The sequence below is a fragment of the Camelina sativa genome, chromosome 14 (assembly GCF_000633955.1).
Source record: "Camelina sativa cultivar DH55 chromosome 14, Cs, whole genome shotgun sequence".
NCBI lineage: Eukaryota > Viridiplantae > Streptophyta > Magnoliopsida > Brassicales > Brassicaceae > Camelina > Camelina sativa.
In genome coordinates, this window is record NC_025698.1 from 19858644 (window position 1) to 19869014 (window position 10371).

The 10371-nt window shown below is 31.3% G+C and overlaps 1 pseudogene; it reads left to right on the top strand.

Moving 5' to 3' along the window:
* Positions 1049-1582, top strand: LOC104742050 (annotated as a pseudogene).

The following is a 10371-nucleotide window of genomic DNA, read 5'->3' on the forward strand; positions in this document are numbered from 1 at the left end:
AAATATAGCATTTGAATGAAAATCAAGAGCACCAAAAATATAATATCACTATCTAACTCGTCATCATGTAATGCATCTTTTTCTCTTTCATCATGGACTTCTTGATACATGTTTGATGTACACCTGTGACAAAAAAAAAGGTTGAAAGAATAATTAACAGAAAACTAATAAGTTAGAAAAGACGCATTACTTTATGGATGGTGCTCTTTCTTCGTGTAGCTTCCCGAGGAAATCGAGGATATGAACGGTGCCGTAGTGCGAAAGTAACAGTTTGTTCATATAGTTATGGATTTTTTATTTTATGTACATTTTTATTTTATGTAAGTTTTACGTTTTACAAAGGCACATAACTTTTTGTTTTATGTACATTTTACATTTTTCAAAGATACGAATATTCATAGAGAAAGTGTATATTACGATGTAAGTTAAAAAAGTGTAAGATTTCCAAATTTTTAATCAAAGATCCAGTGGTGATATATTACGAATTTTTTTGTGAGTCAAGAAATTGTAATATTTCTAATTTTGTAACTAAAAATATTTGTCAAATCACCAATTTTTCATATGAAATATATGGTAAAGAAAAACATTATATATTATTGGATCACCATCGATACTTCTTCATTATTATAAGAAAGAGTTGGAGCACCTACGTCTCGACCATATTGTTCTTAACTTAGTTTGTAAGTGTATTTGTTAACTTTTTAGTTTTTAGATTACTTATTCTTTTAAATTTTGTTGTAGTGCATGCTCACTTACGTCTCGACCGTTCGTTGCTTGATTCTTTTTAATTATCATGTTATTTACTTGCAAGAAAAGATTTACGAGTTATGTGTTTTTTGTGTCACAAGTGTAGCACAAAACTTTAACCCAAAAAAAACAATGAGTGAATCACAAGAAGATCGAGAAAAAAATCTTTATCTTCCATGGACTCCACAAGAGACAAGAATGTTAATAGAATTACTATTAGACGGTGTTGTTGCGGGTTGGCGTGATTCAAGTGGTGTATTTAGCAAGTTTACAGTGGAAAGAAAAATACTGCCTAAACAGAATGAAGACCTTGAAGGCAAAATACAATAGTGGTCTTGATCTTCTTCGTTGCAGCTCCGGGTTTGGATGGGATCCAAGCACAAAAAGGTTTACGGCTTCAGCTGAGGTGTGGGCTAATTATGTAAAGGTAAACTATATAAACTTCAAAAGAATATGGAAGGTTGTATCAATTTTATAATTATTTGGATTTATTTATGGTGAAAATTTTAAGATAATAAGCAAATAAACTTTGAAATTTGTAATTTTGCTAAATTATTTTTTATTTTTATTTAGGGGCATCCGAATTTCAAAAAATTCCAAAATGAAACATTTGAAGAATTTGATGATCTCAAAATCATATTTGAGGACAACGTAGCAACCGATGGAAATGCTATTGGATTAGGTGATGGTACGGATGCTCAAACAAGTAGAACTGCAGGAACAAAGCAAACAAGTTCTACTGAAGATTTTTCTATGGATGTTGAGGAAGACCATGAAACACCTTTGTCTTTTGTATGCAGCAATGCAAGGGGCTCTCTAGACAAATTACCTTTAAGAAAGAAGCATAGAAGCAATACTAACAATGTAAGTGAACCATCAAGTCAATCTGAAGGTTCAACAGATGTCCATGCTGAGATGAATCTATTGACAACAGTAACTCATAAACTCTTCGATCTAATACAAGAAAGAGAAACAAGAAAACAAAGAGAAGCTGAACAAAGAGAGGTCGAAAAGAAAAGAAATAATGTCAGGGAAGCTATCAAAGAAGTTCCTAATTTGGAAGAAAACGTTCGTTACGATGCAGTCAAAGTGATTCACCAATTAGGAATAAAAGAAGTCTTTGTTAGCATGTCCACTGATGAGCGTTATGGTTGGATTAAGCGTAACGTGATGGAGTGCTAATTATTATTAGGGAAACACCCTTTATGCTTTCTCTTTATAAGTTGAATTATTTTTATTAGGTGCTTCATGATTTTTTGTCTTCTAATATCGTTGGTTTGCTATTACATATTGTTATGTCCGATATTATAGGTTGAATTATTTCTCATTCTTTATCATGTCCGATATTTACGTATTGTTATGTTCGTGCATGAACACCCTTTATGCTTTTTATTATTATCATGTCATTCTTTCTTTCATGATCTTTTGTCTTCTAGTAAGTTTGCTATTACGTTAGTTTTTTTTTTCCAAATGCACCCAAATAACTAGGTGGAGACCAAGGATTTCAATCTCTATATTTATAAGTAAAACATATTTTCAAATCCATCCAAATCCAATATGAAATCAAATCCATACTCAAATATTTAATAATGAATAAGGGGTGATTTTAATTAGGATTTAGAATTCATAGATCCAATAACACATAATTTTAATAAAGATTTTAAAATGAATGATTGAATAACACATGATTTAACTTGGATTTCTAAATCCATTAAAATCAAGGATCCAATAACCCCCCCTAAGATTGCTTGTGGAACTTCCCGAGAACACAATGTTCACATTCCCTTAGCTCTGAGATGTTGTCCAAACTGATCAGCTCCTTCTTAGCTAACTGTTGCAAACCTTTTGTACTCATGTCCCAACCTGCTATGCCAAAGCATGGCTTGATCTCCAACTTCGACTCCTGAGTTTGCTTGCTCGATTACTGCTTCACCATCAAGAATATAGAGTGTATCCTTATAGTCACCTGCCAGAGCCTCTGTATCCTCACTGAAAACTTTTAGTCTGGAATTCCTTGACAGAAACCAACAGCCTTGTGCTTCCAATTGACCGAGAGATATCAGATTTCTTTTGGCGGTAGGTGAATATCTGACCTTTGTTAATATCATAACCGAATTGTCGTGATTGACAATCTTTACTTTCCCTATAGCCGTAATCTCGTAGTAAGAATCATTTCCCATCAATATCTTTCCTCCGTTTATCTCCTCAAGATCAAACATAAGATCTTTTCTGCAGGTTAAATGATACGAGCAACCCGAATCGAGTATCCATCATTTTCTTACTAGTGTTTCTGAGGCTGTCAACATCATCGGTTCAAAACCAATAGCTTGTCCAACACCAGCTTCTCTCTGGCCCTTCTTTGGACAATCTTTCTTGAAATGTCCTTCAGCTCCGCAAATCCAACAAGTCTTCTTCGCTTTTGGCTTTTCCTTTTCTTTGCCTTTACCCTGCTGTTTAGCTTTAGGATTTGCTTTCTTCTCAAACTTGGGCTTTTGTTGTACAAAGAGACCTTCACCTCCTGTCTTTGTCAAATAATTGCCCTTTTGCTTCAACTCCGTTTCGAGAGAGTAGGCTGACTGAACGATCTCCTTCAGAGTGGTCGTTTCTTTTCCTCCTCTGTACTTGAGAGTATGAACTAGTTGAGCGAAGTTTGATGGTAGACTGTTTAGGAGGATAACAGACTGATCCTCATCACTCAACTCCACCTCAAGACAAGCTAGGTCTGAGACAAGTTTGTTGAATACATCCAAATTCTTGTCCAGATTCTTGTTTTCCTCCATCCTGAAACTATAGAATCGTTGTTTAAGATAGAATCGGTTTGGCAGAGACTTGTCTTGGTATTGAGATTCCAACGTATCCCACATTTCTTGTGCAGTCTTGTTCTTCATAATCTTTCTCAGTACCATGTCAGTCACGCTCATGCCGATTAGGTTCCTGACTCTTCTATCTTTAGCCTTCCACTTAAGGTCTGACTCATCTTCTTTCTTCGTTTCAGATGAAGGTATATCATCAATCTTCAAGACTGACAATAGGCCGAGCAGTTCTAGCTGACCTAACACCCTGTGCTTCCATATTGAGAAATCACCTTCCCCATCAAACTTTTCAACCTCGAACTTAGCTTGAGTAGGTTCCATTTACTCTATCCTTACTAGATCTGATTAGAACCTAGCTTGGTAACCCAACCGGAAGAGCTTCTTTTCAGACAACGGACCCTAAACCGACTTAAAGAAACAATACCCAGATATGCAACTAGATTCCACAACCGTAAACCTTTCAGAATAGCACAGACTACCTAAACTCAGAAACCAAGTAAGAACCTTTTACCTGCTGAATCTAGATCTTCGGATTCCTTGTGAAAACTTTAGCCTGAGAAGAGAAAACCACCACCTTTGTAACCTTCAACCTTGCTCTGATACTACTTGTTAGGTGTTTAAACTTTTTAGTAATTGATGCTTTGTTTGTGATTGTTTGTTTGCAGAAGAAGAAAAAGAACCAGAGAGAGAGACGACACGCGGATTACAAGTTCCCAAAGCCAAACACCGGCTAAGGTACGTCTTGGTGAGCTAACTGACCAGCTCACAAGGTCTCATAGAACGTTTATAATCTGAGTACAAGAGACATGAAAGATTGAACACCTTAGAGAGCCTATACAACCGAGCTAAGGAGATAAGTTCTCTCTTACTCTCAAGGCACTCTCTAGATCTAACCCGCTTGCTACTTACGTTCTTTTTCTTGTTGTTGGCTGCTTCTCCACAGCTCACTCCTTTTATACCCTGAAGGAGACACCTCTGACAGCTCACCTAAACCTAGGTGAATCGAAAATCTTATCCTTTTGCCAGTAATACCATGAACCCGTACACTGCAAAACTGTGCTGACTAGAGATTACCGTTGCCAACTTCGAATCCGTAGTGGGTCTGTCTTCTTAAGTGCTCGGCGCATTATCCTCAATTATGGTCCATTAAGGAATTGGATCGACACTTCACAGTATGGATCGAAGAAGATGAAGAAAAGATGATTAGATAACTCTAAACTTAGCACGCTGAAAGAGAGAGAAGTATGGATGAATGTGTTGGTGAAAAAAGAAGTCACGTATCTATTTATATAGTTTCACGATCCCTAATCATAATCCTTGTCTTATTTGGATTAAGTTTACTTTATTTGCTTTTCTCTAGATGAATCGAAGTTCTAAGTTTTTTTTTCTTTTCTGGTTTATACATAATATGTTGTTTCTTTAGATTCACCCTTTTACAATCCTTTTCTGATAAGGTTTTTATTTTATTTTCGTGTTTCTAATATAATGGTGGAAGTTGTTATCTTATTGTAGAAACTACTCAAGGGCTCATTTATAAATTATATACTTTAATTAATTTGAATATTCGGTGATAATAGTATTTATAAAATGACTAGGAGAGTTACTCACATCCTTGTGTGGCCAAATACTGATTATAAACAATAATTTTAAAATTTGATTTTTATTTTGTTATTTTTTTTTAGATTTAGTAGTAGTTTTATATATTTTTTTAAACATGTATGATAGTCATCAAAATATTTTAGTCTTGTAAAGAAACAAACTATAGTAAAAAATGTCAAAGCATATAATGAAGCCTCAAAATATTTTATTATTTTTTTTAAGGCCAATTGACAGGTTTTTTAAAAACTTTAATATACTACTTTAACATCTTAAATTTCATTTGATCTTTCGATATTTTAAAAAGTCTACACTTCCTTTTTTATATATAAATAACATATATAATTTGGTAACGTCCAACAAATTATATTGATTGTAAGTTGTAATACTCTCACAAATGGCACAAAAATAATTTTAACTTCCAAATTTAACACATCATCTCTAAAGTTATAATATAGCATTATAGGTCAAAATTAAACTTTCAAAAATTAAACTCTAAACTCTAAATACTTAACATTACCCCTCTAAAATATACTTTAAATGTAAAGTAGAGAACCCAAACCAAAAAAAAATCTAAACATATTAAAATTCTGTAAATAGTGCTAATTTTGTAAGTTTCAAAATTAAACCATAAACTATAAATATTAAACCCTATGAGATTTCTTCGAGATCACAGAAGATTGTGCCATATCTTTAAATTAAATTGATATGTGTAGTATATCCTCCTGAGTTCTTTATTTCCTTCTTTCAAAGTCAACATTCATAATTATCTATAAAAATTTAATATTTTAAAAAAAAAGAAATTTTTTCGAAACAAATATTTACAATAGATTCTAATATCTATTTTCCATTTTTTAAATAAAAATAAAAGGAATATGAATATTTGATTTCCGATTTTTCTGATTTTCGATTTTTAAAAAGTATTATTTTAAAAAGTGAAAGAAAAATTATTCTGTATATCATTTTTAAAATTAGGAATTTTCTCAAAAAAAAAATATCCGCAATATATTCTACTATTTATCTTCTATTACTTTTAAATTTTAATAAACAAAAGGGGAAATTTTAGAATTTTTTTATATAGTGTATATCCTTCTAAAACAATTTCAAATAAACAATACTTGTAAGTTGTTTGAAAACTCTTTCTAAGCTTTCTTAATCTTCCTTCTTTCTTGATAAGCATCTAAGAGATTAAGTCGTGAATCCAATTAATATTCATTCTTTCTTCTTTCTACCAATTTAAGAGGAAGAAGAAATATTAGTCACAAATATTTATGAAGAAATATTAGTCACAAATATTTATTTAAATATTAGTCATAAAGAATATGTAAATCTATTTGTAAAGAGAAAGAAATCCAAGTTTTAAAAAAATTACTGTAATTTGTTTATGAATAAAATCCACCATAGTTTTTCTGCAACTATAATCATTATAAAAAACATTAGCAACAATATTATTTAAAAAAATTGAAGGATTCGGGTTAGCAAAAATTAATACCTGAATTTCATTAATATTCAATTTTGTAGATCCACAATTATGATCAATGATCATCCATGAATTCAACTGAAACAAAAAAAATTATGTAATAGGTTATATATATATATATAGAATTATAATTTAAATCTATTTGTAAACAGAAAAAAAAAATCCAAGTTTTTTGAAAATTATCATAATTTTGTGCAACTATAATTATTATAAAAAACATTAGCAACAATATTATTTAAAAAAATTAAGGATTCAGATTAGCAAAAATTAATACCTGAATTTCATTATATTGAGCTTTGTAGATCCATAATTATGATCAATGATCATCCATGAATTCAACTGAAACAAAAAAAAATATGTATTAGGTTACATATAAAAGTTTATTTCAAATTACTAAACTACAAAACAAAATATAGAAAATCATACAACATATATGTTTTAAAAAATGGAGAAACCATAGACAAAGTCTATGATTGGCTTGATCTTGCTTTCCAAATAATCACTACAAAAAGAGCATAAAAATTAGAATCTGATGAATCATATAAAAGACCAGGATTATATTACCAAAAGTTGTCTTTGCTCATTTGCTTGTAGAATAAAAAATCATCGAATAAAAATATGATCATGTTTAACCAAGAAAAAAAAATAAATAACAATCACACTAAAAAAACAAATAAACACAATTATTAATAATACTTCAACGATTTGATTTCTTGCTTGCTTCATCAATTCATTCGTCCAATCTTGTTTTTGATATACAAAAAAACATCCATGGTCTGGGACAGGTAGACCTAAAACACAATCAAACAGTACAAAATGAGTATAACTTTTGATATGATTCAACATAATAATTAAAAATTATAGCAGCAAAAAATTCATGCAAAGCACCAATGCAATAACACATCAACATGGCAAAAAAAAACAAAATCATACAATACTAAACTTGATTTATTAGAACAAAAATAATACAAAAAAAATATACTCTCAAAACTATATGTTTATCTTCTAGATATATAGCTTAGAAGGAAATTCGTCATAATTATCTTTAATATTTTAATATCTTTAAAAATTGAAATTTTCTTTAACGAATATTCTAATATTCTAATATTTATTTTCTATTTTCTAAAGAGAGATATTGCATATAAATATATTAGATTTCCGATTTTGTAAAACAAATTCCGTTTTTTGTTTTTTTTTTTTTGAATTTTAAAAAAGTTAAAACTTAGAACATGGCAAAAAGGTTCAGAATTGTTTTTCATTAATGACAAAAGAGTAATCCCAGGTCTGAGAATGAATGTAGTGCGTTTCTGCAATTGAAAGAGGGATGAAAAGTTTGTCCGATTTTTTTTAAAATGGTATTTTTCATTAAGAGTAAAATAGATCAAATTTTGTGAGGATTAATGTGAGCTGGACTTCTCATTTAATATATTAGATGTGTTGATCATATCGTACATATCTAAATTTTAAAAATCTTGTATAATCTAAATTAACTATACACTTTTTTTTTTCAAATTCTATCTCATGTATAAGTCACTTTGTCTAAAAATCTTAAATATTTTTTTTGAAAGGAAGAGATGAACAACGCATAGCCAATTTGTCTCATTAGAACGACTTGAACTCTCGTAACAAAGTTGGTAATCCATCACACGAAGTTGCAACATATCCGGGATTTTCGATGGAACCTACGTACCGAGCCTATGCATCTATCATTTTAACATTCTCTCTTTCTCCCGTGTCACAACAACCGAATTAGAATAATGTAAACATCAAAAAAATTAATCTACAGCCTGTGACAACGGTAAATAATGAGATATTTTTGAGAGAGGCTCGAATGAAGAGGCAAATAGTGAACCTGAATCTTTAGCTAAGCTGACATCATCCCAAATATCTGGGATGATGCGAAGTCTTTTTGTGTGACTGGCAGTGATGTGTTTGCGTTAGACTAGAGAATTACAAATCTGAGGTGAATTGGGGGAGGTTAGTTCGTTCGAACAACTGAATGTTGCGTTATGCCATGAGAAAACAAAGAGCTAGCTAATGTGGGAACTCTCGAGGGGCTGCGTTACGAAGAAGGAGTTCGAGGGGCCCTAACTTGCCATGTGTTAAAATAAAGTTTTATCATTTGTTGTTTGATTACACGTGGCATTCTCTTATAGTCAGTTTATAGTCGTGTTCTCCTTTGCGGAGACTCCAAGTTGACTTTTTATAAAACGAAAGTATTAATAGTCCTATACCGGGCCAGATTATCCTCTATACGAATATAATACGGGCACAGGACAAGTAGATGAAATAACTTTTGATACTATAGATGCTCATTACCTACAAGCAAAATATTTGTGAATTTATGATACATTTTATTCATATAAAAGCCCAATTATTTTTTGTTGAGTCTGGTAACATGTCAAAGGTAGGTAGTGAGTATAAATTTCCGACACTAATTTATGTATCTTGATTAATTTTTAACAATTATGGAAGAGTATTGATCACTCGGGATCTTTGTATACACGAGTTTATACTTAGATATCAAATCAAATATGATAGATCGGAGTAGATAAAGTAACATTTTTTAAGCGATAATGATTGTGTTAGCTATATCGATTTAGAAGGTATCATGGATACTGAATACTTGGTTCATCTCGAAGTTACTATTTCCATCCCTACGTTTTTAGTAAATTAGTTGATTGAACTGGTTATTAAGTAAGGTGAGGAAAAATTTGCTCGATATTTTATACAGATATGCAAGTAATTGGTCATATTTAAGTATAGTATACAATCTAAGTGGTACATACAATGTGAGTGCTGTGGAAAATTATCTAAATACGGAAAGAAGGAAATACAAACAATCTAAATTATATGGATGTTTAGAGATTGAACTATTCAAAGAGCTTAATAAAAGTAGTGGGAAAGATTTTAGTCAAGTTGTTAACGAGGTCGACTCCAGTAGCGCGTGTTACTTCACGTAATACGAGATTGAACTATGAGGCAGATCTTGTCGATCTAATGATGTCATAAAAATGAACAATATGATCTTGTCGATCTTGTCGACCTAATATTTTTTTTTTGAACGTTATAGTTCTTAAGCTCAAAGAAATCAATACTCAATCAATCATCAATATCGTCTCATCATGATTGATCACTATGATATGTGCAATCTCGTGAGTTTCAAGCAGTCGCTGATCTCAAGCAGTGGCAAATTCAAAATGATTTAGTATCAGAACAAATTATGATGAAGGACATGACTCTCAATCCAATTGATCGTCTTTAGTCATGACTTTTCAGGATCGTGTCACAAGCTTAAAAACTCGATTATACAAATTACTGTTTGATTGATCTGTTTGTGATGCATGCTTATTTACAATGTCATTTTAGATGCCAGTCACGGAAAGAATCGTAAAAGTTCTTTAGGTTAAATTGCAATAATTTGTTTCAAGCTGATTAACTACTGTAGGCCATAGGTGTTAAAACACTTTGTACGTACCATTGAAACAACTCGTAGGAATGGTTTCGAACTCGTTTTTAATCAAAGAATACTTTGAGATAAAGAACTCATTATTTGGGGTTGTTATTTATCTCATATAGGTGCAATACATAATCAAAGAATTAATAACAGAGATCTTAAAGAGAATATAAATTTATAATGTCTCAAAGTTTCAACAAAGCTAAATCTCTTTTGCATAAGAAAAATAGTCTGATATTTTCAAACACTTCCAATGTCCCCAAAAAAAAAAAAAAAAA